Consider the following 21,543-nt stretch of genomic DNA (forward strand, 5'->3'; position numbering starts at 1 on the left):
AAGAGGCAGAGTTTTTTCCTTAACCACTTCTTTCAAACTCCTGTTCTCTGACTCCAACGGTGCAACAGCAACAGCACACTACCCTGTATCTCGGCCGTGACAGGTGTTGCCGCATAGGTCAGACAACTCCACTGCACCGCTCAGGGTACTCCCTGCCACTGTGAGAGTCAACTGTGTGCCGATTCACCAAAATGTTCACAACAAATCAGAAACAGAATGATTTAGAGCAATTTAAGCGTTTTTGAGATGGTAGAAATAACCTAATTGCTACATTTTTGTCACTAATCAATAAAATAGTTTAAATGAGTTGCCCCACACTGAACCAAATGATGCTGTTTGTGTTGATTAATGTGCCCAGTATCTAGAGTCAACAGGACCTGGAAACATAGGACTAAATTAGCCTGGAAACAGAATTGCTTCTGACTCTGAAGCCGCCTTTGCAAAAATTATAACTGAGGAAATTATGACAATGAAAGAGATCAGACCTAACAGACTTGCTTCTAACCTTTAAGCTGCCTTTGTTCATTCTTGGGCATTGGCCAAACTAATTTTGGGAAAGAATTTAGTTTACAGTTTGAAAGAAAATTGATAATAGTCCTTTCCCAAAAAGACTCTCTTCCTGACTGGAGACCAGTCTGCCTTTGTAGGGCTAAGAAATTAGCTACAAGATTAGAAATCAAGGCTTAGGGGTTACTTAGCCTCTGGCTGTAAGAGTCTGAACCACCCCAGATTGCTCCCGGGGATCACATCACGATTGTAAAACCGAAGATAAGTGTTTGAGATATATGCAGACATTGCACTAGATGTCACCACCCAGACATCTAGTGTCATCAGCTGACACCACCCAGACCTATGATTTGGCTCAGCCTGTCCTGCAATCTCACCCAGGAACAGAAGACAGCAATTTGACCCCCCCTATGATGCCATGTCCAACCCAACCAATTGGCACTCCCCACTTACCGAGCCCCTACCCGCCAAATTGTCTTTAAAAACTCCAATCCCAGAAGGCTCAGGAAGACTGACGAGTAATAATAAAACTCCAGTCTCCCATACAGCCAGCTAAGTCTGAATTACTTTTTCTCCATTGCTATTCTCCTGTCTTGATCAATTGGCTCTGTCTAGGCAGTGGGCAAGATGAACCCATTAGATGATTACAACCCTCTACATGTTTTTCTTATGTATAGGAAAAAAATATTGAGTACTTAATAAAAATTGTAGTCCAAGGCACATGGTTTTGTTGGGTATAGGACAGTTCCACACAATGATTCGGAACCCAGGATCCTTTCAACAGCAACATACCCATCCTCAGGGCCTCATCTTCATCTGCATCTGGTACTATAGAGGAAAGAGTGAAGAGGAAGATCACACACAACGCTCAGAAGCCTTGGTGTCGCTTCTCACGTCCCATTGCTGTGACACCCTCACCAGGCAGCACACATCCAACAGCAAAGGAGGCTGGAAAATGCAGCTCAGCCCAGCACCAGGACACTGTCCTATTTCCATGCAAGGTGATGAGGAATTTCAATGGCTGCCTGGTAGATTCTAACACAGAATAAGGTAGAAAAAATGATTCAAGATCAACTGGGACTGCCAACTAATTTCAGTTTCACAGAACTATCCACGCAGTCATCAGTCATGACAAACTGGGGCGGGCCTCTGGACATGAGCCACCTGCCCAGGTAAGACAAAGCCTGAAGCAGCAGAGTAGAACTGTACTCCCTGCAGGCAAACTCACACCCCAGAGAAAAAAAAGGGAGAAGCACTGTCAACAGCGATATTCTCCATTAATTATCAATGCAGTAATTTCATAAATCCTAGTGCAGAGAGGAGAAAGGGGGACAGAGGTCAGCGTGTTACACTAATTACGCTCTTCCCACACAGAAGGAAACATCGGGGCAGGAAAGAACAGTTCTGCTCTGACATCTTCTTTCAAGGACATACCCAGTTTCTCCTATTTCCAAGATAAGTGACTCTCCAGACAGAAGCAGTCACTCTTTCCACCGTCTTGCTTAAAGTTGTGGGCTCTCCTGTGGAACTTACCCTGTTTCACTTTTATCATTCACATCTGTTTACATATTCAGTATCACTAAATAGACACTGTGCCCCTAGGAAAAAAGGCTCTTTATCTCTTGGCATTTTACATTATTTTCAGTAGCTAATACTTTGTCCTTATGTACACTAAAATCTTAATGATGAACAAATAAATGGTTCCAAGGTGTAAAATAAGTAAAAGTAATTGATTTGTATTAATGACAAAAGTGTGAGTTTCTTTCTCCTTGTGGCACCACAAACTGCATGGATTGCTACTAGAGAGAAATTCCAGGTTAAAATTCTTTTCATGTATCAAAACATGAAAGATATGGAACCAGTTGGGAATCTAACAAGGCACGTTGATTACAAAGATGGAACACAAAGCCTGAGCATTCCTGTTTCACTTTCGGATTTTTAAAATGATAAACCAATTACTCAACAGTTAGGTTAGTAAACCACACAGTATAAATTGTTTGCAAGTTTTTTTTAAGTAAATTTGAATATTTTCTGTTTTTGAATAACTTATTTTACTCATGTTTAAAACAATGAATTATTAATATGACTAAAATTGTTTTCATTAAAAGGCAACGTTTCCAAAGGCTTTTTCATCCCAGAAGTAAATTGTAGATCTGGCATTTATAAATTCCAACTTAAAATAATATATATTCATTTTGTTGAGCTTAGAACATTTTGAGTTAAAGCATTAAAGATAATATTCTCTCTTCCAATTAGGAAAAGTCAGTTGTTGCAATAATAGATTACCAAATATCATTTTAGAACAAAATAAGAATGTAAACTAATTGAAACTCAGTGCTTTGTTATTCCCTTTTGTAACATAATTTTGAAAAGGAAATATATCCACTACTAATAATGGCGAAATTACATTGTTTTTACAACTAGCCCTAATTATCCATTATACCAGGAAAGAATCTTCTGGTCTGACCTTAGAAAGGCCCCCCTTGGCTCCCTCAACACCTCTCTCACGTCTCTGGAATTGCATCTACTTCATTGACTCTGTCAGTCCATCGAGTACTTCTCTCACATCAGTCAGAAGCCCCTAAAGGGTGGAGGCCATCTCATTCAACCAGTATGGTTCCTTGAGGACGATGGATATAGTTCACGACTGATATTCCTCAAGCTAAGTAATAGTTCCTTGTGGCCCACATGCCCTTCAGCCCAATACCCTAAGCCTTTCACAATCTTTTCACTAGTTCCTCTTGCAGAACAATATAGACATCCTAAGGTCACAGAAAATCCCCCTGCCTGGGCATTCCCATTCCTGGGCTCATGTCCTCCCACTTTCCAGTTCCCTCTACTCGAAGTGGAGCAGCCCTGTTACTCCCTCGTGAAGCCTTGTTCACAGAAAGAGGCAGCATTCCTATCTGCTAATCTGTGATTGCCTTCTGTGCTTCTTTTTGTTATGATATTCTCCATTAGCATGTGTTTTGTGTTTATATATGGCTATGCTTTTTCCTTCAGACAATGAGAGGCTACATATTGGCAGGGGTCAAATACCCCTGGCAGTACCAGGACAGCACTTGACACACTAGCCAATATTCTAGAACTATTTCTTGAATTGAGATGATTTCCTCAATGGAGTGGTATATTTTCTGATAATGTAGAAGCAAGAATGACCTTCCTGGCATTAACATCCTCTGTACTTAGAAGAAGTAGCACGCCAAAAGTGATTTAGATATCTCCACGAGTTATGTGCCTCTGTAAATTACTATGGGGGAACTTATTTGAGTAATGATCTCACTCTTAGACTGCAAGTTCAAAGATGCCACAGGTCATCAATAGTATTTTTAATTAGTTTGAAATATTAAATTACTATTAAAAAGATAATGGCCAAAATTTCAAGAATCTAAACATTTTAAATGCGTGTAATTTTAAGTGGTTTTGATTATAGGTGAAGCTAGAAATACTTTCTTGAAAAATCCCATAGTGTATCCAAAATGAAACCCATTTGAAGATGCCATTTTATCAAATTCACAAATTAAAACATGATGAAACGAATATCGAATAGTCCCAATGTGGACTAAAACACAATACCAACCTATCCGCAAGAATACTGCGTACAAAGAATTTTCAGTGTTTAAGAATGAGTGAAATAAGCATGATCTACTTTAAACACCCCAAGTTCAGTTATATCTGGGTAAACTTTTAGAAAACACCCTTTTAACCCCTGTTAACTTAGAAATGGCTGAGCCCTGCTAATGTAGGTAGTCCTTCGGAGGACAGTTGTTACATCCATGGAAACAAGACAACTACAAGCAAAGGGAAGGGGCTGGCTTACGTACTGAACTGCATCCACCCAAAGCCGTAGGCTGAAGCGCTAACCCTAATGTGACTATATTTGGAGAAAGGGTCTTTAAGAAGGTAGTTAAGGTTAAAGGAGATCCTCTGGGTGGGACCCTAATCCCATAGGACTGAAGTCCTTATAAGAAGAGAAAGAAATATTTTTTAAAATCTGCGGATCTCTTTCTCTCTCTCTGTGTGTGTGTGTGTGTGTGTGTGTGTGCGCGCGTGCGCGCGTCTACCTCACCCTCTTTCTCCCCTCCTCCTCCCTCCCTCTCCCCTTTTCCTTTCCTTTTTTTTTTTTTTTTTTTTTGATACAGGGTCTTGCTCTGTTACCTAGAGTGGAGTGCAGTGGCACCATAACAGCTCAGTGCAGCCTTAACTTCCCAGGGATCAAGGGTCATTCCACCTCAGCCTCCCTGGTAGCTGGGACCAGAGGCATGCACACCCACACCTGACTAATTTTTGTATTTCTTATTGAGATGGGGTTTCACCATGTTGCCCAGGCTGCTCTTGAACTCCTGAACTCAAGCAATCCACCTGCCTTGGTCTCCCAAAGTGCTGAGATTACAGACGTGAGCCACCATGTTAGTCTTTCTCTCCTTTTTCTTTCCTCCATCCCTCCCTCTCTCCTTTTTCTTTACTTGCTTCCTCCCTCCCTCTCTCCCCCTCCCCCCACCTTCTGCACATTCACAAAAGAAAGGCTATGTGAGGACACAGAGAGAAAGCACCAGCTGCAAGCCAAGGAAAGAAACCTTACCAGAAACCAACCCTGCCTACACCTTAATCTTGGGCTATCAGCCTCTAGAACTGTAAGAAAACAAATTCCTACTGTTTAAGCCACCTGGTCTGTGGTATGTTATAGAATTCCAAACAAACTAATACGGCCTGTTTGATTATCTTAATTCAAGCTTGTTTCACATCTCATCACAATTGATGATTGTCTTTCAGAAAAAAATATAAATTAATTACTCAAAATTAATTGTAAATTAATATGCAAAATAATCAGTAAATATTGCTAAGGAATACTTACAAGGGTCATTGTAAACATAGATATTTATGTGGTGTGAAGACTTTTTGTCAGGATGTCAATGTCTTTTGCTTTACTGAAGAAGTTAATTTGGAGGCACAAAGGATTACGCTCTACCGTCTAATATTATGTGCTTCAGTGGAACAGTGTTGCTTTGGAGTAGGTCATAGATACCTGACTTCAAATCTAATCTTCATATTTATCTGTTGCGTAAACAAAGACAATATCTATAATTTTTGAGTCTCGGGTTTTCTCATGACTTCAAGAAGGAGACAATTCTACCATTCTCCACTGCTGGAAAGAATGTGATATTGTATAAAGTCTAGCAGAGGAATCATTACTGTTTTTCAGTTTTCTTTAACATTTCACAGGCTTCCAGGATGCCAGTTTGTAGAAGCTCTTCTGGAAATAGATATTGCTATGGGGATTCTCACTTCTCTATTTATTAAGGTAATCAGAATATTGTTTTGATAATAGTATCAAAAGATGAACTAAACTCAGATCATTACTTGTTCAATGACAGATTATTACTATTAAATAAAGAATATTACTACACATGAACACAAAGGAACTGTGCTCAAGACCAGAGTCTACCACTTTTCATGTAACTTAGGACAAGTTATTTTATTTCTGGCTTCAAGTTCCTCCTATGTAAAATGTGGATAACTATCCCTTCAACTGTTTGTGGGATTCAAGGGCAATAAATAAAAGCATTCCAATGTTTTTTAAAGAGAAATTAGAGCCTAACACAAAGGAATCATCAGGTTTGCATGGAATCTCATTCTATAGTGACTGAGGACGCTGCACCATGTTCCAGGTAGCCGATATTTAAAGAAACAATGCTGGGCCACATGCTAGGCACAAAGTCCATCTCTAGTAACCAAAAGCAATTCAGTTCCTCCCTTGAAGGAGATTTCCATCAAACAGGGCAGGCAGATACTGAACACACAAGAAAAATAATATATTCATTAATCTAAGATGGGACTGGTCCTATTAGTGAAGAGGTTAGGCAGCCATGACAAAGAATACCTGGGACAGGAGGACTGATTTAGACCAGGGGTCCAGGACACCTGTTGGGGTGAGGTTTATGCTGAGATGAGCAGGAAAGCTAGAAGTGAGGCAGAGAGTATGGAAGAGGTTGCCTAGGCAGGGAGAGGAGCTCATTTCACTGTCCTCAGATAAGCTATCATGGCCACACCTCAGAAAACAAAGCGGCAGAGACATAGGGAAGATGCAGGAACAGGGCTGGATGAGAGGGAGGCAGGACCAGGAAGAGTATGTGAGAGATTCTTTATTTGAACCCACATGCATCGGCAAGTCTTATTAGAAATGTTTTGATAATTCTTCCTTTCTCTCAGAAAGAGTAATGTATTTCCACCAATTTCACAAAAAGAAATGAAGACACTGCATTGCTTGGTGCTAAGAGAGAAAACTAATTAGTGTTTTATTCAGCATTAGTTATTTCATTTTCCTATCAAATTTATCTCATATTGAGTCTGATAAGATTGTGTGATTACACTTCAGCCTCAAAATCATAAGTTGTTTTTTGCTTCTGGTGTTTTCCTGAAGTTTTCCTACATGGGCCATTCCTAAAACAATTTATATTTTATTCCTTCATTTTAAGTTACAATAATTATTTTAATTATACCCTACTTGGATAGCCTGTATTTTGGGTTCTTTTTTGTTTGTTTGCCTTTATGGAAAGTACACTATTAGTTTACCAAAAAAAAATGGCAGGTTTTCATAACCACAACACAATAAAAATACCATTTTAGCCGTTTTTTTCAAAGAAGGCAGTTATCAAAAAAACAAAACAAAAAAACTTCACACTGCAGTTACACCAATAAAACCATACAGGGTTTCTCAATAAAATGCATCAGAATTTGGAGTTATAAAGCTTTTATGTTTTGATCATCACCACATTTCAACTTGTCATCTTCTCTTTATTATTAATACCTGCTAAATTTCTTTCCTTCAGTCTTATCTGCTTTCATAATTCTCTATTTTCAGGTTGGCAGGGAGGAAGGATGGTTGCTCTCACTAAGAGCACATGAGCCATCTGTAATCACTCATTCTCAAGGGGAATTTCACACAGCAATTGGTTCTGTAAATTCAAGTTGTGAAGTGATGGATTCATTTTGTCATGCGTCTTTCCTTCACCCATGTATACTATACACCATTACATCAACATAGTAATGCTACTTTTTAATGTTATTAAGAGTATTAGAGATGGTATTTCCACCAAATGTGTATTAAAAAAAAATACTGAGGCCAGGCACAGTGGTTCATGCCTGCAATCCCAGCACTTTGGGAGACCGAATTGGGGTTGATTACTTGAGGTCAGGAGTTTGAGACCAGACCTCAAGCGGCCAACATGGCGAAACTGCCTCTATGAAAAATACAAAGTTAACTGGGCCTGGTGGCACACACCTGTAGTCCCAGCTGCTCGCGGGACTGAGGCAGGAGAATCACTTGAACCAGGGAGGAGGAGGTTACAGTGAGCTGAGACCGCACCACTGCACTCCAGCCTGGACAACAGAGCAAGACTCCATCTAAAATTTTAAAAAAAGAAGAAGAAAAGAAAAAATACTGATAACAGCAACACCAGTAATATTATATATCTGCATTAATTCCTCCCTTGAACTTGAGGTGTGACTAGAGCAGTAAGTAACTGAGAATCAACTTGTTTCAGGGAGATGAGTGATGTTCACCTCTCCAGTATGTGAATGAATCTTCCTAAGGTTGAGACAGAGATGCTTCCAACTTTCAAAAAGCTCTGGCAATGAACTTGTTGGGACACCAAGCTTTCCATAGGTCCCCTCTCCTAGAAGACAGAGCCAAAGAACAGATAATTTGACCTTGTGTCACATGTTTCCAGACTGGTCAGAACCAAATGTACCTTGAGCTATGTGTATACAGTCAATCGTGTCAAAATAGTTTCTCTTCTCTATAAGCCCCTGAAGTTCATTAAACTTTAAGGACTGAAAAACATGGGCATTTTAATTAGCCCAGGTTCTATAGATAATACAAAATTATGCAGATAATACATTTGGTTTTGTTTTCTCCTATAGAAATCTCTGTCCTCTATACAGAGTAACACAATTATAACGAGGAAAAAAAAACATTGTCTTCAATTCCCTTTCTATAATGCTGCAAAGTTTATATAAGACATTAGTACCACAGGGAAGGAAGAGTTGTTAGCAGCGCTATTTCACAGATGAGGGAAATAAAGAGAAAAAAAATGGTGATTCCTCTAGGGTTCCAAAGCTCACACTTGGCAAAGTCAGATTCCAGCCACCCCAAGGGCTCCCAGACCTGGTCTCTTTAGCATGAACGTCCTGACCACTCAGTACTGGCTATGGCCACATGGGCCACTGTCCTTCCATGCCAGGAGCTAGTGCACATTCTGTGGACTAAGGGATAAGAGATGCATGAAAATAATGCATGTATTACATGATATTCCTGTGAACATCTTTTCCTATTATTTGACTTCATATTGGCTTGGCCGCATCTTTTAGAAAAAAAAAGAAAGAAAGAAAGAAAGAAAAACTATTTTCAGTGTATTTTCTTATTTTGGGTCATTGTGGATTATCTCACTGCAGACAAACTCTTCCACCAAGAACAATTAGAAAGGCCTTGAAAAATAAAAATAAATAACTTGTTTATGTGTGCCTTCAAAACAAAGGCTGCTGGTGTGATTTTCCTTCTGTATGTAGTTTCATCAGTTTTATGATGCTGACCTTGGTGTGTTTTTCTTTATACATATTTGGCTTAGGATTTATTGAGTTTTAATCTGTGGTTTGATATCTTTCAGTTGGTTAAAGTTTTAGGCCTTAATTCTTCAAATATTGCTTTCCCCCCACTTTCTTTCTCCTCTCCTATTTTAGGGCACCAATTCCACATGGGTCTTTTCACCATGTCTCATATCTCTCTTAGGCTCCTATCTGTATTTTCAAGGCAAAAATTTCTCAACAGAAACAAGAGAGGTCAGAATACCTGAAAATGCAATATTTAGAGTGTTGAAAGAAAATAAATGTCACTTTGGATTTCTATATACATGAAAGGCATCATTTATAAACAAAGGCAAAATAAAGACATTTTCTGACAAATAAAACCTGGTAGAATTTGTAACCAAGGATACTTCCTAGAAAAAAAAAATATTATCCCAGAAGGAAGGATAAAGACAATGGGAATAATGAAAAGCAAGAAAAATGACAAATGTGTAGGTAAACCTCAAGTACATGGACTTTATAAAATAATAATACTACTGCATTTGTTTTGAAATATCTAAAGAATGAAATACATGGAAATGAAAGTACAAGATATGAGAGGGAAGTAAATAAATGGAGTTAAAATGTCTGAAGGTCAGTGAAGGTAAATAGGAATTTACACCAGACTTCATAAATAATGGATTCATGTTGTAAACTCTAGGGTAACTACTCAAAATAGTAAGAAAATTGTATACATTGAAACTATTATTTTGGAAAAAGGGAGCAATAAAAATAATACAAAATAGTCAATAAAGAAAAGGATAAATATAGAATTGGTGTTAAAAAATATGAAAAGACTAATGAGAAAATGATACATTTTTAAGCATGAGTGTATGATTGCATTAAGTATCAAACAATTACAGACTCCAAATAAGAAACTTGACAGACTGGATTTACAAAACTAAAAACAAAAATGTAAAATATCTTGCAATCAAACCAATAGATTCAGAAAAAAATCATTTGAAATAAAATTTTCTACCAATATTTTGAAAAAATGCTTTGAAAATAAAAATACAGTAAAATTTTATGTGTTAAAGATTGACTTTAAATAACTTACAAAGGAAAACATACATAGTAGAAAACTGTTGAAACTTTGCCCATAGATCAGGAATGATCTATGAAACAAACTTTTCTTCAGTGTTGTACTGGAGGTCCTAGCTGGGGCAATAATACAGGCAATTTAAATGACAGGCTTAAAGATCGGAAAGGAAGAAATACATCTGTCACTATTTGCAGAGATCACAATATATACTTATGTATATATTGACATGCATTATATATGCATTAATATATATTATGTATATATTAGCAAATTTGTGGATACAAGGTTGTATTGGTCTGCTAGGGCTGCCATAAGAAAATATCACAGACTGGGAGGCTTAAACTATTGAAATATGTTGTCTCACAGTTCTGGAGGCAAAGGGCCAAGATGGAGGTGTCAGCTGAACTGGTTTCCCTAGAATCCTCTTTCCTTGGCTTGCAGATGGTACCTGCTGCTACTTCACATGGCTGTCCCTCCATGAACATTTAATTCTGCTGTCTCTTTTTGTGTCCAAATTTCCTCTTATGGCCTCATTTAACCTTACTTATTTCTTTAAAGTATCTAAATTCAAATACAGTTACATTGTGAAGTATTGAGGATCAAGACTCCAACATATGAATTTTAAGAAACACAATTCAGTCCATAAAAAAGATCAACATACAAAAATCTGTTATATCCCTACATACAACAATCAGAAAATAAAATTTTAAAAATATTGCTTATAATAATACAAAAGCCTAAAATTGCAAGAAATAGCTGTAACAAGAGTTTTCTAAGGCCTCTGTATATAAAATTATTTAACATAATTAAGAAAAATTTAAGAAGACAATAAATATGTAGATATATTATGTAAATGAATTGAAATGCTCAGTAGTTTAAAGGTCTCTATTTTATCAAAATTGATATATGTAATCTCAATTAAAATTCCAGCAGGTCTATATAGAGATATTTAAATTATGAAGCAAAAATCCATGTGGAAATGCAAATGGCCAAGAATAGCCAAGATAAGCTTGAACAAGAATAGTAAAGTTGAAAGAATTTTTAGAAAAATGTCAACTGACAGATAAATAGAGCATGGAATATTATAGAATCTAGAAACAGACCCACTCATAAATGGACACGTAATTTATTCAGAAGTTTGTACTGCAATGTTATGGAGGAAAGAAAATCATGATTTATTTATGATTTTGAATAAATTATAATGAGTAAAGTCGATATTCACAGTAAAAATAATATGTTGATTCCAACTTTATACAATGGACAAAAATCTCTTCCAAGTGGATTTTATATCTAATTCATAAAAGAGCAATAAAGCTTCTAAAAGGTAATATATAAAAATATTTTTTACCCTAAGAACAGGCAAAACTTTCTAAACAGAACACCAAGAAAATTAACTATAAAAGAAGATAGTGATAAATTGCATTAAAATTATGAACAATATTAGAAAGTAGAAATGAAAATCAGAGTGAAAAATGTGTGTTTTGATATCTTACAAATTAATTAAGAATTAAAGGTAGATTAATGGATTGATATGAATTTAAGTTTCCTTGGTGCCTGAACCAAATAATCAGAAACCAATAATTGTGACTCTTTCTAGTAAAAAGTGGAGGACATATGAAAGTTACAATACAATACTTCTGAAATATAAAGAGTCATACTTTTATAAAGTTGCTCAGAAATGCAGCTCATTTTCATTATCTTGCACTGTCTTTTTATTCACTATTTTTTACATTGAATTACAGGGATCAAAAATAACTTTTCCAGTCGCTTTCATTCTAAGGCAAAAGTAGGGTGATTAAACTGATTCGCTTATTCTTTTGTTTAGTTTTTGTTCATTATATTGCTATGGTTTGAATATTTGTCTCCTCCAAAACTCCTGTTTAAATTTAATTCCCCATATGGCAGCATAGAGAGGTGGGGGCTTTAAGTGATAATAGGCCATAAGGGCTCATAAATTAATTAATCCATTGGCTTTTCACGGGAATGAGATTGGTGGTGGCTTTTTAAGAAGACAGATCACATGCTCCCCTCACCATGCACTTGGCCCCTTTTCTTCATAAACTACCCAGGTTCAGGTATTCCATAATAAGCAACAGCAAGCAAACTAAGATATACATATTTGTTTTTTAAACCACTGTTTATGTCAAACTCTACCACCTTGTTACAGAAATGGGAAAACAATAAGCAGTAGATAGATAGGCCACCTCAAATTCAGAGGGAAGATTTTTTTATATTTTCATTCACAAGCATTTCTAAAATTCTGTACATTGAAAAGGTGGTATATTTTTACAATAAATATAGAAATGTTCAGGAGAAAGTACCTCTAGATTAAAACAGAGGAGAAAAGAAAGACTTCGTTCCCTTCCAATCTATTAAAGTCTCCAAGCTATAATGAATTCATTTTCCTATTCTCTGCAATGATTTTTTCAAATATTTTCATTTCTGAAAGCTCTGTGTATTATTCAACAGAAGCCCCTGCTTCTAAATTCTTTGAGAGTGAGCCATTGATCTAGCTCAGATCTGTAGTGCCATTCTACAAACTCACCTGCATCTCGTTCATCATTTTCTCCTTCTCTCCTGTTAACCAGGAGCAGGTGCCTCAGTTTTGTTTCAACTCAGCTTCTCATCAGGTACCATGGAACTCATCCAAACCTCTCAATCATTAGGCACCCCAGTCTATAAATTATCTCCTTCCTGCTGTATATTCAATCTATCTTCTGTGTATACTCATCAGCATTAAAAATTGCTTTAAAATCTTCTATCTGGCCCAGCACAGTGGCTCTCACACTTGTAATACCAGCTCTTTGGGAGGCCGAGGCAGGCGGATCACCTGAGGTCAGGAGGTCAAGACCAGCCTGGCCAACATAGCAAAACCCCGTCTCTACTAAAAACTATAAAAATTAGCAGGGCATTTTGGCGTGCGCCTGTAGTCTCAGCTACTCAGGAGGCTGATGGAGAATCGCTTGAACCCAGGAGGTGGAGGTTGCAGTGAGCCGTGATCACGCCACTGCACTCCAGCCTGGGCAACAGAGCAAGATTCCATCTCAAAAAAAAAAGTCCTCTATATTTCTGTCATTACCCATGTGATTCTTTCTCCTCACCAGAAACTTCATTAAAACTCTGCTACTTTGCTTTCTCCATTTCCTCTTCTCCCCTAGCATGAAGTTGCCACCGCTGTATTTAAGGCACTCTGTGATCCCCTGTAGCTATATCCAATAATGTATTTACATCTTCCCCCCACCCCCCCAAAATGGATTCTACTCCTTCATTCAGGATATCAACAAATAAATGACTCCATGTTCTACCCCGCTGTTCATGTCAGAAGCCAAGCCAGAGCCAGCCTGGGGCTGGGAGCCCTGTGGAGAGTGTGGGTTCTCCACCCGCTACTTATGGAATTCTGCTGCGTTTACATGGGCGATAGATGATGTGGATTCAATGCCAAACAAATTTCAAAGTGTTTCAAAGTTTGTCAACTGCCTAAACTAAACGTGGGAGTGATTTCTTCCGGTAAAGCAACTTTCAACACACCTCCGACATTAGCAGAACCTTCCCATCCCCTTCTCTCCCTGGAGCCCACGGGGAAATGCTGGATCCCGGCCCCACCCGACCAGGCCCCAAGTTAACCAACGACCCTGGGGCCAGTCACGACCCCTGAAAGCCTGGGGCTCCCACATGGAGCTGCATAGGATGTCTCTGACTGCTTTCCTGCTTAGTTGTCAGAGGCCGCCCTGTCCCAGGGTCCCTTGGCCTCACAGCTGACTGGCTGAGGGCCCCCATCTCACCTGGAGCGCCCCATGCCTGGATTCTGCCCGGCGACCCCAGCCAGAGTCCGTGTGGCTCCACGGTTCCAGCTGCAGTGGGGGCTCCACCCAGGCTGGGCTCTGCGTAGTGCTGCCAGGGCCTCCCAGCTGCGCTCTCTTTAGGTTATGAGCCAAGGCCGACCTCATCTCAGGCTGCCAGGTGGAAGGCAGCAGCATAGAAGGTAGAAATTCCAGAGACTCCAGCTCCTCCCCTGGAAAATGGAATTGAAAGCACGTTTTGAACGCTCAAGAGACGTAATTATCCGCTCAGAATAGCTTTTTGCGGTGATGCAAATGATCCCTTCCAATTCCGTGTTAGGGGCGTGCAGAAGCAGGGTAGCCATTGTCACGTGCTCCACATTCTCCTAACCCTGCAGTGGGCATATTAGGGGATTTCTTCAAAAAGGGGCTTTCCGGGGCACAGTCTTGGTGCTCAGCCAGCCGAGCTCCTTGTGACTTCTTTCCATTCCTGTGGGTTGAGTACCAGGCTCAGGGTCACAGGGGCACACCCCCTGCTAGAGAAAGAGCACCGAGTTTAGCTGTAGGAGGCCGTCTCCAGGGCCTTCAGTCTACACTTCACGGATCAATTAATAACTTAACGCTTACAATTAACATACGTATTGTACACATATTACCATATTAATTAATTATATATTAATTAATCTATTGATTGGGCAAATATATTGGTATATTTTAATAAATTACAGGTAAAACCATTTACTTTTTTTTTTTTTTTTTTTTTTTTTGAGACGGGGACTAACCTGCAGTGCAGCCTAGATCTTCTTGGATCAAGTAATCCATCCTCCTCAGCCTCCCAAGTAGCTGAGACTGCAGGCACACATGAACACACCTGGCTCATTTTTATTTTTATTATTTTTAGTAGAGAAGAGGTCCCACCATGTTGGCCAGGCTGGTATCAAACTCCTGGACTCAAGCGATCCTACCACCTCAGCCTGCCAAAGCACTGGGATTACAGGACTGAGCCACCCACCTGGCCCATTTGCTTTTAAATTGTTGGATAATGTAAAGAAAGCATGGAGAACGCCCACTGTTGACAATTTTAACATTGCATGTTTTACTTTATTAGACAGAAAAATGCACTTCTAGATCCTTCTTCAGGAAGGACTCAGTTGCCAGAGGCAGGAAGTGTAGTCAGCAGGCACCAAGTGTAGCCCTCAGCCCTTCCAGCTGCAGGAAGCCACCCTGCCCACGGCCACCCCTTTTTTTGGCCACCTGTATTCAGAAGCTGAACAGGTGGGAAGCAAAGTCCTGGTCAGTTGAGCTTGCTGCAGGATGACTCTGCCGTCAGCCGTCAGTTCCCCTCCCCAGCTGCCCACCATGCAGGGAGGCTTGGTAACATCACACTTGGACCTCACCTCTGTCCAAACCTGCCTCCTCCCTTTCCCTTCACAGATGGTAATGCAAATGAACATCTTGCCCTTCATCATCTCAGGATCTACATCCAGGAAAATCAACCTGAGACAGAATAGCACTACTGTTGTGTATTGTTTTCCGTTTTTATTTTTCAGATAGTTTGGCAAAAGTCTTTTTAAACAACGGAAATAATTTAGAAAACTATGATTCATTTTTTACAAACCTTTTACAAGAAACAATTCCAAAGTAATTACTGTTTGGCTATAGTTCTTTCATCTTCTTTTTCTCTTTTCTTTTTTTTGGTGTGGGAGGACAGTTTCTCACTCTGTTGTCCAGGCTGGAGTACAATGGTGCAATCTCAGCTCACTGCAGCCTCCACCTCCGGGGTTCAAGTAATCCTCCTGCCTCAGCCCCTGGAGTAGCTGGGATCACAGGAGTGAGTGGAGATGGTCTCGGGGGTCCTTCTTAGGTTGGCAACATCCAGATGCAGGTGTTCATATATTAGCTTCTCATTGTACTGCCAAAAATCTTTAACTCCTGTGGGTTTGTTTCATACCTTGAACTACTATTTTAAATAGCTCTATTATTCATTAGCAAATCAAAAGCCATTAGTATTTAATGGCATTTTGAGGGAGGGGGAATTTTCTGTGTGTTTTTTTAAGTTACCTACTTTCACCCCTTTAGCTTTTAATTTTACATGTCTTTTTTTTTCCATGAACAGTAATTGGGCCTCCCATTCCAAGAAGCAGGAAGAGACACAAAATTCCTCACTGAGATACTGTGTGTTCTACCTCCATGATTTCCACACACCATTCTTAAAAATAGGAGGTGAAGAAAACTCCCAGGATGCTACTTCTAATAAGGGCATTTATACAAATGTTCTGGGGAAACTTCAATGTTATCTCTCCTTTTCAATTAAAAAAAATGAATAAAGAAGTAAAATTTACTAATTTATTCTGACATTTTTCTATGTGCACTCCTAATGTCCAGTGATAGTAGAATATCAACCAGTTGAACAAAAAGAAAAGACAAAATATCATTCATGTCTGACCTACATTGTTTCTAATAAGGGTAAAATTAGTCTCTTCTGACAGTAAATGATTCTTGAGACTGTAATAGTCTTTATAAATATATCCTGTTGATGATTTAGAATAACAAGATTAAATGTGTATAAAATATCATATTAATATAGACCAACTCATTTCTTCCTCATGAAATCTGATAGCCTAGCTCAGATCAGACTTAGGTTGGTAGTTGGGCAAGTTATTGTCTCCAAGAGCAATTGCACAAATTTATAATTCAGGTGAAATTGGCCTCCATTTCATGCTTCAATTATCAGTGTTCACTGATCCTTGCAATTTTGCAATAACAGAGCAAAATAGAAAGTCATTTTCTCCAGCCATAGTACAATAAAGAAAACTCCTAGGATGCTAGTTCTTTATAATGAGGGCATTTATACAAATCTTCTGGGGAAACTTTAATGCTATCTCTCCCTTTCAATTAAAAAAATGAATAAAGGAGAAAAATTTACTAATTTATTCTGACATTTTTCCGTGTGCACTCCTAATGTCCAGTGATAGTAGAATATCAATGGAAAAGAAAACTGTGCATGTGTATTTGTGGTATGTTTGCATATACTTGTGCATGTGGCTGTGCATGTGTGTGTGTCTATGTGCATGTGTGTATATCAGTTACTTTATCTGTTATGCATTTCAAAAGTGCCCATGGCCCAATTTTTGTTGGTGTTTTTTATGATGTTTGCTAAGATTCTTTGCATTTTATTTTTCCTTGCAATATTTTAGACTTGTTACCCATTAGGGTTTTCTTGAGTTGCAAGTAACACAAACTTGAAAAAGTGAATTATCCAAATCCCTTTTCCTTCAGATAAGTGAACACTAGAGGCATGCAGCTATGGATAGAAAATGTAATTCCAAACTGTCTGCAGGGAACCCAGCCTCTGCTCCCTTCTTACTGTGTGGCTGTCAGTTGTGGCATCATCCTCATGCTCACAGGATGGCAGTTTTACCTCTAGGCATCACATTTGTATTCCAGGCACATGAGAGGGGAAAGGGGCCAAAACAGTGGGCCAGCTCAATCTGTATCTTTTTTTCTTATTCTTTCTTTAACTAGGGGAAATTGTAAATGCTGCTCCCTACTGCCACAATTATGCAGTTGAGTTTATCACATTTGGGAAAATCACAGGGGTCAGCACATGTGGAGCACAATGGATAAGCTTTGCCCTGGGAAAATCGCCTTTGTGATCATGCTGTCTTTCCTGTTAAATGAGTCTGCTTCTTGTGATCAGAAAACAGAAGTTTTCTTAGGAGTCTCACCAAACAAAATTAAGATTAATTCTCATTGGCCAGAACTATGTCAAAAGGTCACCACTAGATGAAAGGAAGCCTAAGAAATTGAGACTCTTAGCTGGACACGTAGCTAACCAACCAACATAGGAGTTAGCTTAGAAATGAAGGAAAGGTAGTGATAAACATTGAATAGACCAATCACAGTGTCTTCTACAGTTTTTCTGTGGTTAGAATATGTGTTTTCTAAGTGGAAAATTTCTGCAGTTTTCTATGGTTGTTATATATTCATTTTTTACTTAATAATTGGCAATAGGTAATATCGTTTGGCTGTATCCCCACCTGAACTTCATCTTGAATTGTAGCTCCCATAATCCTCACGTGTCACAGGATGGGCCTGGTGGGAAGTATTTGAATCATGGGGGCGGGTTTTCTCATGCTGCTCCTGTGATAGTGGATAAGTCCCATGAGATCTGATGGTTTCATAAAGGGTAGTTCCCCTGCACACGCTCTCTTGCCTGCCATCATGTGAGACATGCCTTTGCTCCTTCTTCGCCTTCCCACAGGATAGCGAGGCCTCTCCAGACATGTGGAACTGTGAGTCCATTAAACCTCTTTTCCTTTATAAATCACCCAGTCTTGGGTATTTCTTCATAGCAGTGTGTAAATGGACTAATACACTGGGTATGGGTTAAAGATACTCATAATATTGCAATTCATAATAGTTGCTGTGCCATGAGGAGGGAGCCGTGATCCTCAGGGGAATCCTCAAACCCTGGCTGACCTATGTGTGGAAGACCCACAGGGTCCTCTGATGAGGCCCTGGGAGTAGGCCCCATCGTCTCCCTGGGCTATTGCTGTGCTCACTGGGTATTGTGGTATGAGAGTGAATGGGAGGAAGGCAGGTGTGAAGTGGGAGGGAAAGGGCACAAGTGTTGCAATTGGGGGCAAATGGTGCACAGGAGCCACATTGAAAGTCCTTGCTTTGGTTGCAGTGAGCCCATATTGCGCCACTGCACTGCAGCCTAGCAACAGAGCGAGACTCCATCTCAAAACAAAAACAAACAAAAACGAAAGTCCTTCCTTTGCACTGAGCTGGAGACGGAGCATCACTATTCTCCTTGATGTTGTGTTTATCACAAAGACGCACATCTTCCTGATATCCTGTAATCAGAACAATGTCTAATTTATCTTCAGGACATTGATAATCCCAGAGAGACCACATGGTGATTATTAAAAACACAAAGAATGCCTCCACCATGTGCTGGATACTGAGCTAGAGTATTGATCCTGCAGTAGGTGCTGTGTTGGGCTCATTATCTACATTGTCTAACTTGACCCTTATAAATCCTGTGGGGCAGTGATTATTGACCTTATTTTACATATTTACACCATGGACAAAGCAGGTCTCCAACTGACCAAGTGCCACTTGGTTGTAGCAAGAAGGGAGCTGTCCTGAGAATAATGTCCATCAGAAGTACAGGAGAGACAAAGGTACTCACAGGGTTTGAGCCCCTGAATCCAGCCATATCTGAAGCTAGACTTTTCTGTTCTATTAGCCCATGCCTTCTCTTTTGACATAAGCTAGTGTCAGTTTGGTTTGTTTGTCAAAGGATTCTTCTTTACATTCAACATGCATCTCCTCCTTCATGATTGCTACATGGGCACCCAATCATTTTGATTCAGAAAATGCCTTTGCAGAGACCTCCTCAAAGTGTTCATGAGTCCAACAAGCCATCCCCAATGTGGGGAAAAATAGCTCAAATGCAGCTAATGTAAAAAACAAAATGTGCGCAAACACACCAACACACATCTTCCAGCCATCAGAGAATTCTCCCTGCCAAGGTCTACATCTGATTTTTGAAGTCATGATTTGAAAATACAAATGACTACTTATTTTAGAAATAAAATAAATCTGCTCACCTTCCCTTCATGGTATTGCACCAGCTTTATGTTTCTATCAAATCAAAACAAATCTAGGTTTTTAAAAGAACGTTCCAAGTTACATTACATTGTTTTGTTTTAAGGAAATAAACATTTCGGTCTCTGATGATACACATAATCTTTCTTCCACATGGCATTCCTGACATGATCCGGTGAGACCGCATCTATATTCTATTCTGGGAACAACTGTAGAGATGAAAATCCCACAACAAGCACTTTTTCCTTGGGCAGAGCTGAGAATCCTGCCTTCACCTCACTGTGATGTCCTCTCAGCCTTTGCTGTCCACTGTAAGCATGAACTCAGTTTTCTCAGCATGTTCCTTCATATAGTCTCTTGATGCAACCAACACGTTCTCTCTCTAAAATATCCCTTTAGAAATGCTGACAACTCCTGGAACTCCCTAACCTGGTATGATTTTATGTTAGCAAGGAAATGACTTGGCTTATACATATAGCTCATATTCCACATTCCATACACACGTAATAGCATGTCTTCGGTCTTGGGAAGGTAATTTAGTAACATAAGCTGAGGCTAAGTGGATTTATACATGTTGAGTTCTTTTATCCCATGGCTACTTTTCCAATATTTCTCTCCTCATGTCACAGAACCTTAAATCCAACAAAATGAGTCTCATCTCCCCTCCTTTCCATATCTATGTTTATGATCATATGAAAAGAAACACACAGTTTCTGCTTTAAGTATTAAAATATATCACTGTCTTTCATGATGGACTGAAATATATCACTTATTTATCTTCTAACCAGAATCTCCTTTGCTAGGACTTTTCATGACAAGGTCAAAATTAACAGCATTTTCAGGCTACTTGTAATGAGTCTGTGCCATACTACCCATTGTTAAGAGCAGCAATTTAATTAAATTACTGTAATAAACTATCACCATTCCATTGACACTACTGAATCCACATTCAGTGATTTTTTGTTTGTTTGTTTTCTGTTGTTTTCCTCTAAGCTTGGGGTAGAAAAGTTTTGTGTAACAAATTATTACGTGATAACGAAATTGTTCTTTTTTCCCATGGAGGTTTTATGTATTATGGCTAGTCAGAGGTCAGAGATTTGTTCTTACAGATTCTGGTTGTTTTTAAGTTTGGAGGACAAAGTGGAAAACATACTCAGAGAGAAAAGTAGGTTATTGTCTGGATTTGTGTATTCGTGCTTTATATAGATAAGGCCACTGAAAATTCTCTGTGAGCCCCAAGTGAACATTTATGGGTGGGGAAACCACAAATTCTTCTAAGAATTGTGACCGCGCAGATGTAATTATTGGGGGTTCAGCAGTCATTGAAAAAGCAAATAGGATCCAAGAGATTGATAAAATATAGAAAAATGTCTTCATATGGGAGAGAAAAAAATACTAAAAGGAAAATCCTCAGAAATCTGGACATGAATAGCACAAATTCGATATCCATTAAAAATACTAGAATGAGTCATCAAAGAATCCATTTATACACAGTTCTACAACCACAGGGACTAAGCCAAGATATCCACCAGGCTTTGTATAGAGTCTATTCAAGAGCCTAAACCGATTTCTCCCAGTGTATTGTGACACATTGGAAGGATCAGGGGAAAAAAGAGAGAAGACCAGGCCTGCACTGTGCCTTCCTGTGGCTCTCTCTTGGACAAATTAGAAAGTTTAGCCTTTGGTATTTTAGATGACAAACACCAGTACATTAGTTTGTAAGGTTAACTAACACTACAAACCAGTAAACTGAAATGTAAGCCAGGCATAACTCCCATCAATTGCTAAGAAAATCATTTAGCAAAATAAAATGAATTTGAGGCTATCAGTGCTTCCATTAAAATTAAGAAAAATAGAAACATAAATTAAGCTGTATGAATTAAGCCTGAATTTCTGTGGACGTGTTACTTGATGATTCATTGATGTTATATTTAATCAAATTATTGTATTGTTTATGGGATTCACAATCTTTAT

General features: G+C 38.9%; 1 non-coding gene across 1 annotated transcript; it reads right to left on the bottom strand.

Annotated features, from left to right (window-relative positions):
• Positions 1 to 17,473: 17,473 nt before the first annotated feature.
• LOC116552459 lies at positions 17,474 to 17,635 on the bottom strand. Its single transcript, XR_004269392.1, has one exon. It is a non-coding gene; the product is annotated as a U1 spliceosomal RNA (small nuclear RNA).
• Positions 17,636 to 21,543: the final 3,908 nt, after the last annotated feature.

Source organism: Sapajus apella, unplaced genomic scaffold, assembly GCF_009761245.1.
Source record: "Sapajus apella isolate SASKATOON/1434 unplaced genomic scaffold, GSC_monkey_1.0 scaffold11, whole genome shotgun sequence".
Taxonomy (NCBI): domain Eukaryota; kingdom Metazoa; phylum Chordata; class Mammalia; order Primates; family Cebidae; genus Sapajus; species Sapajus apella.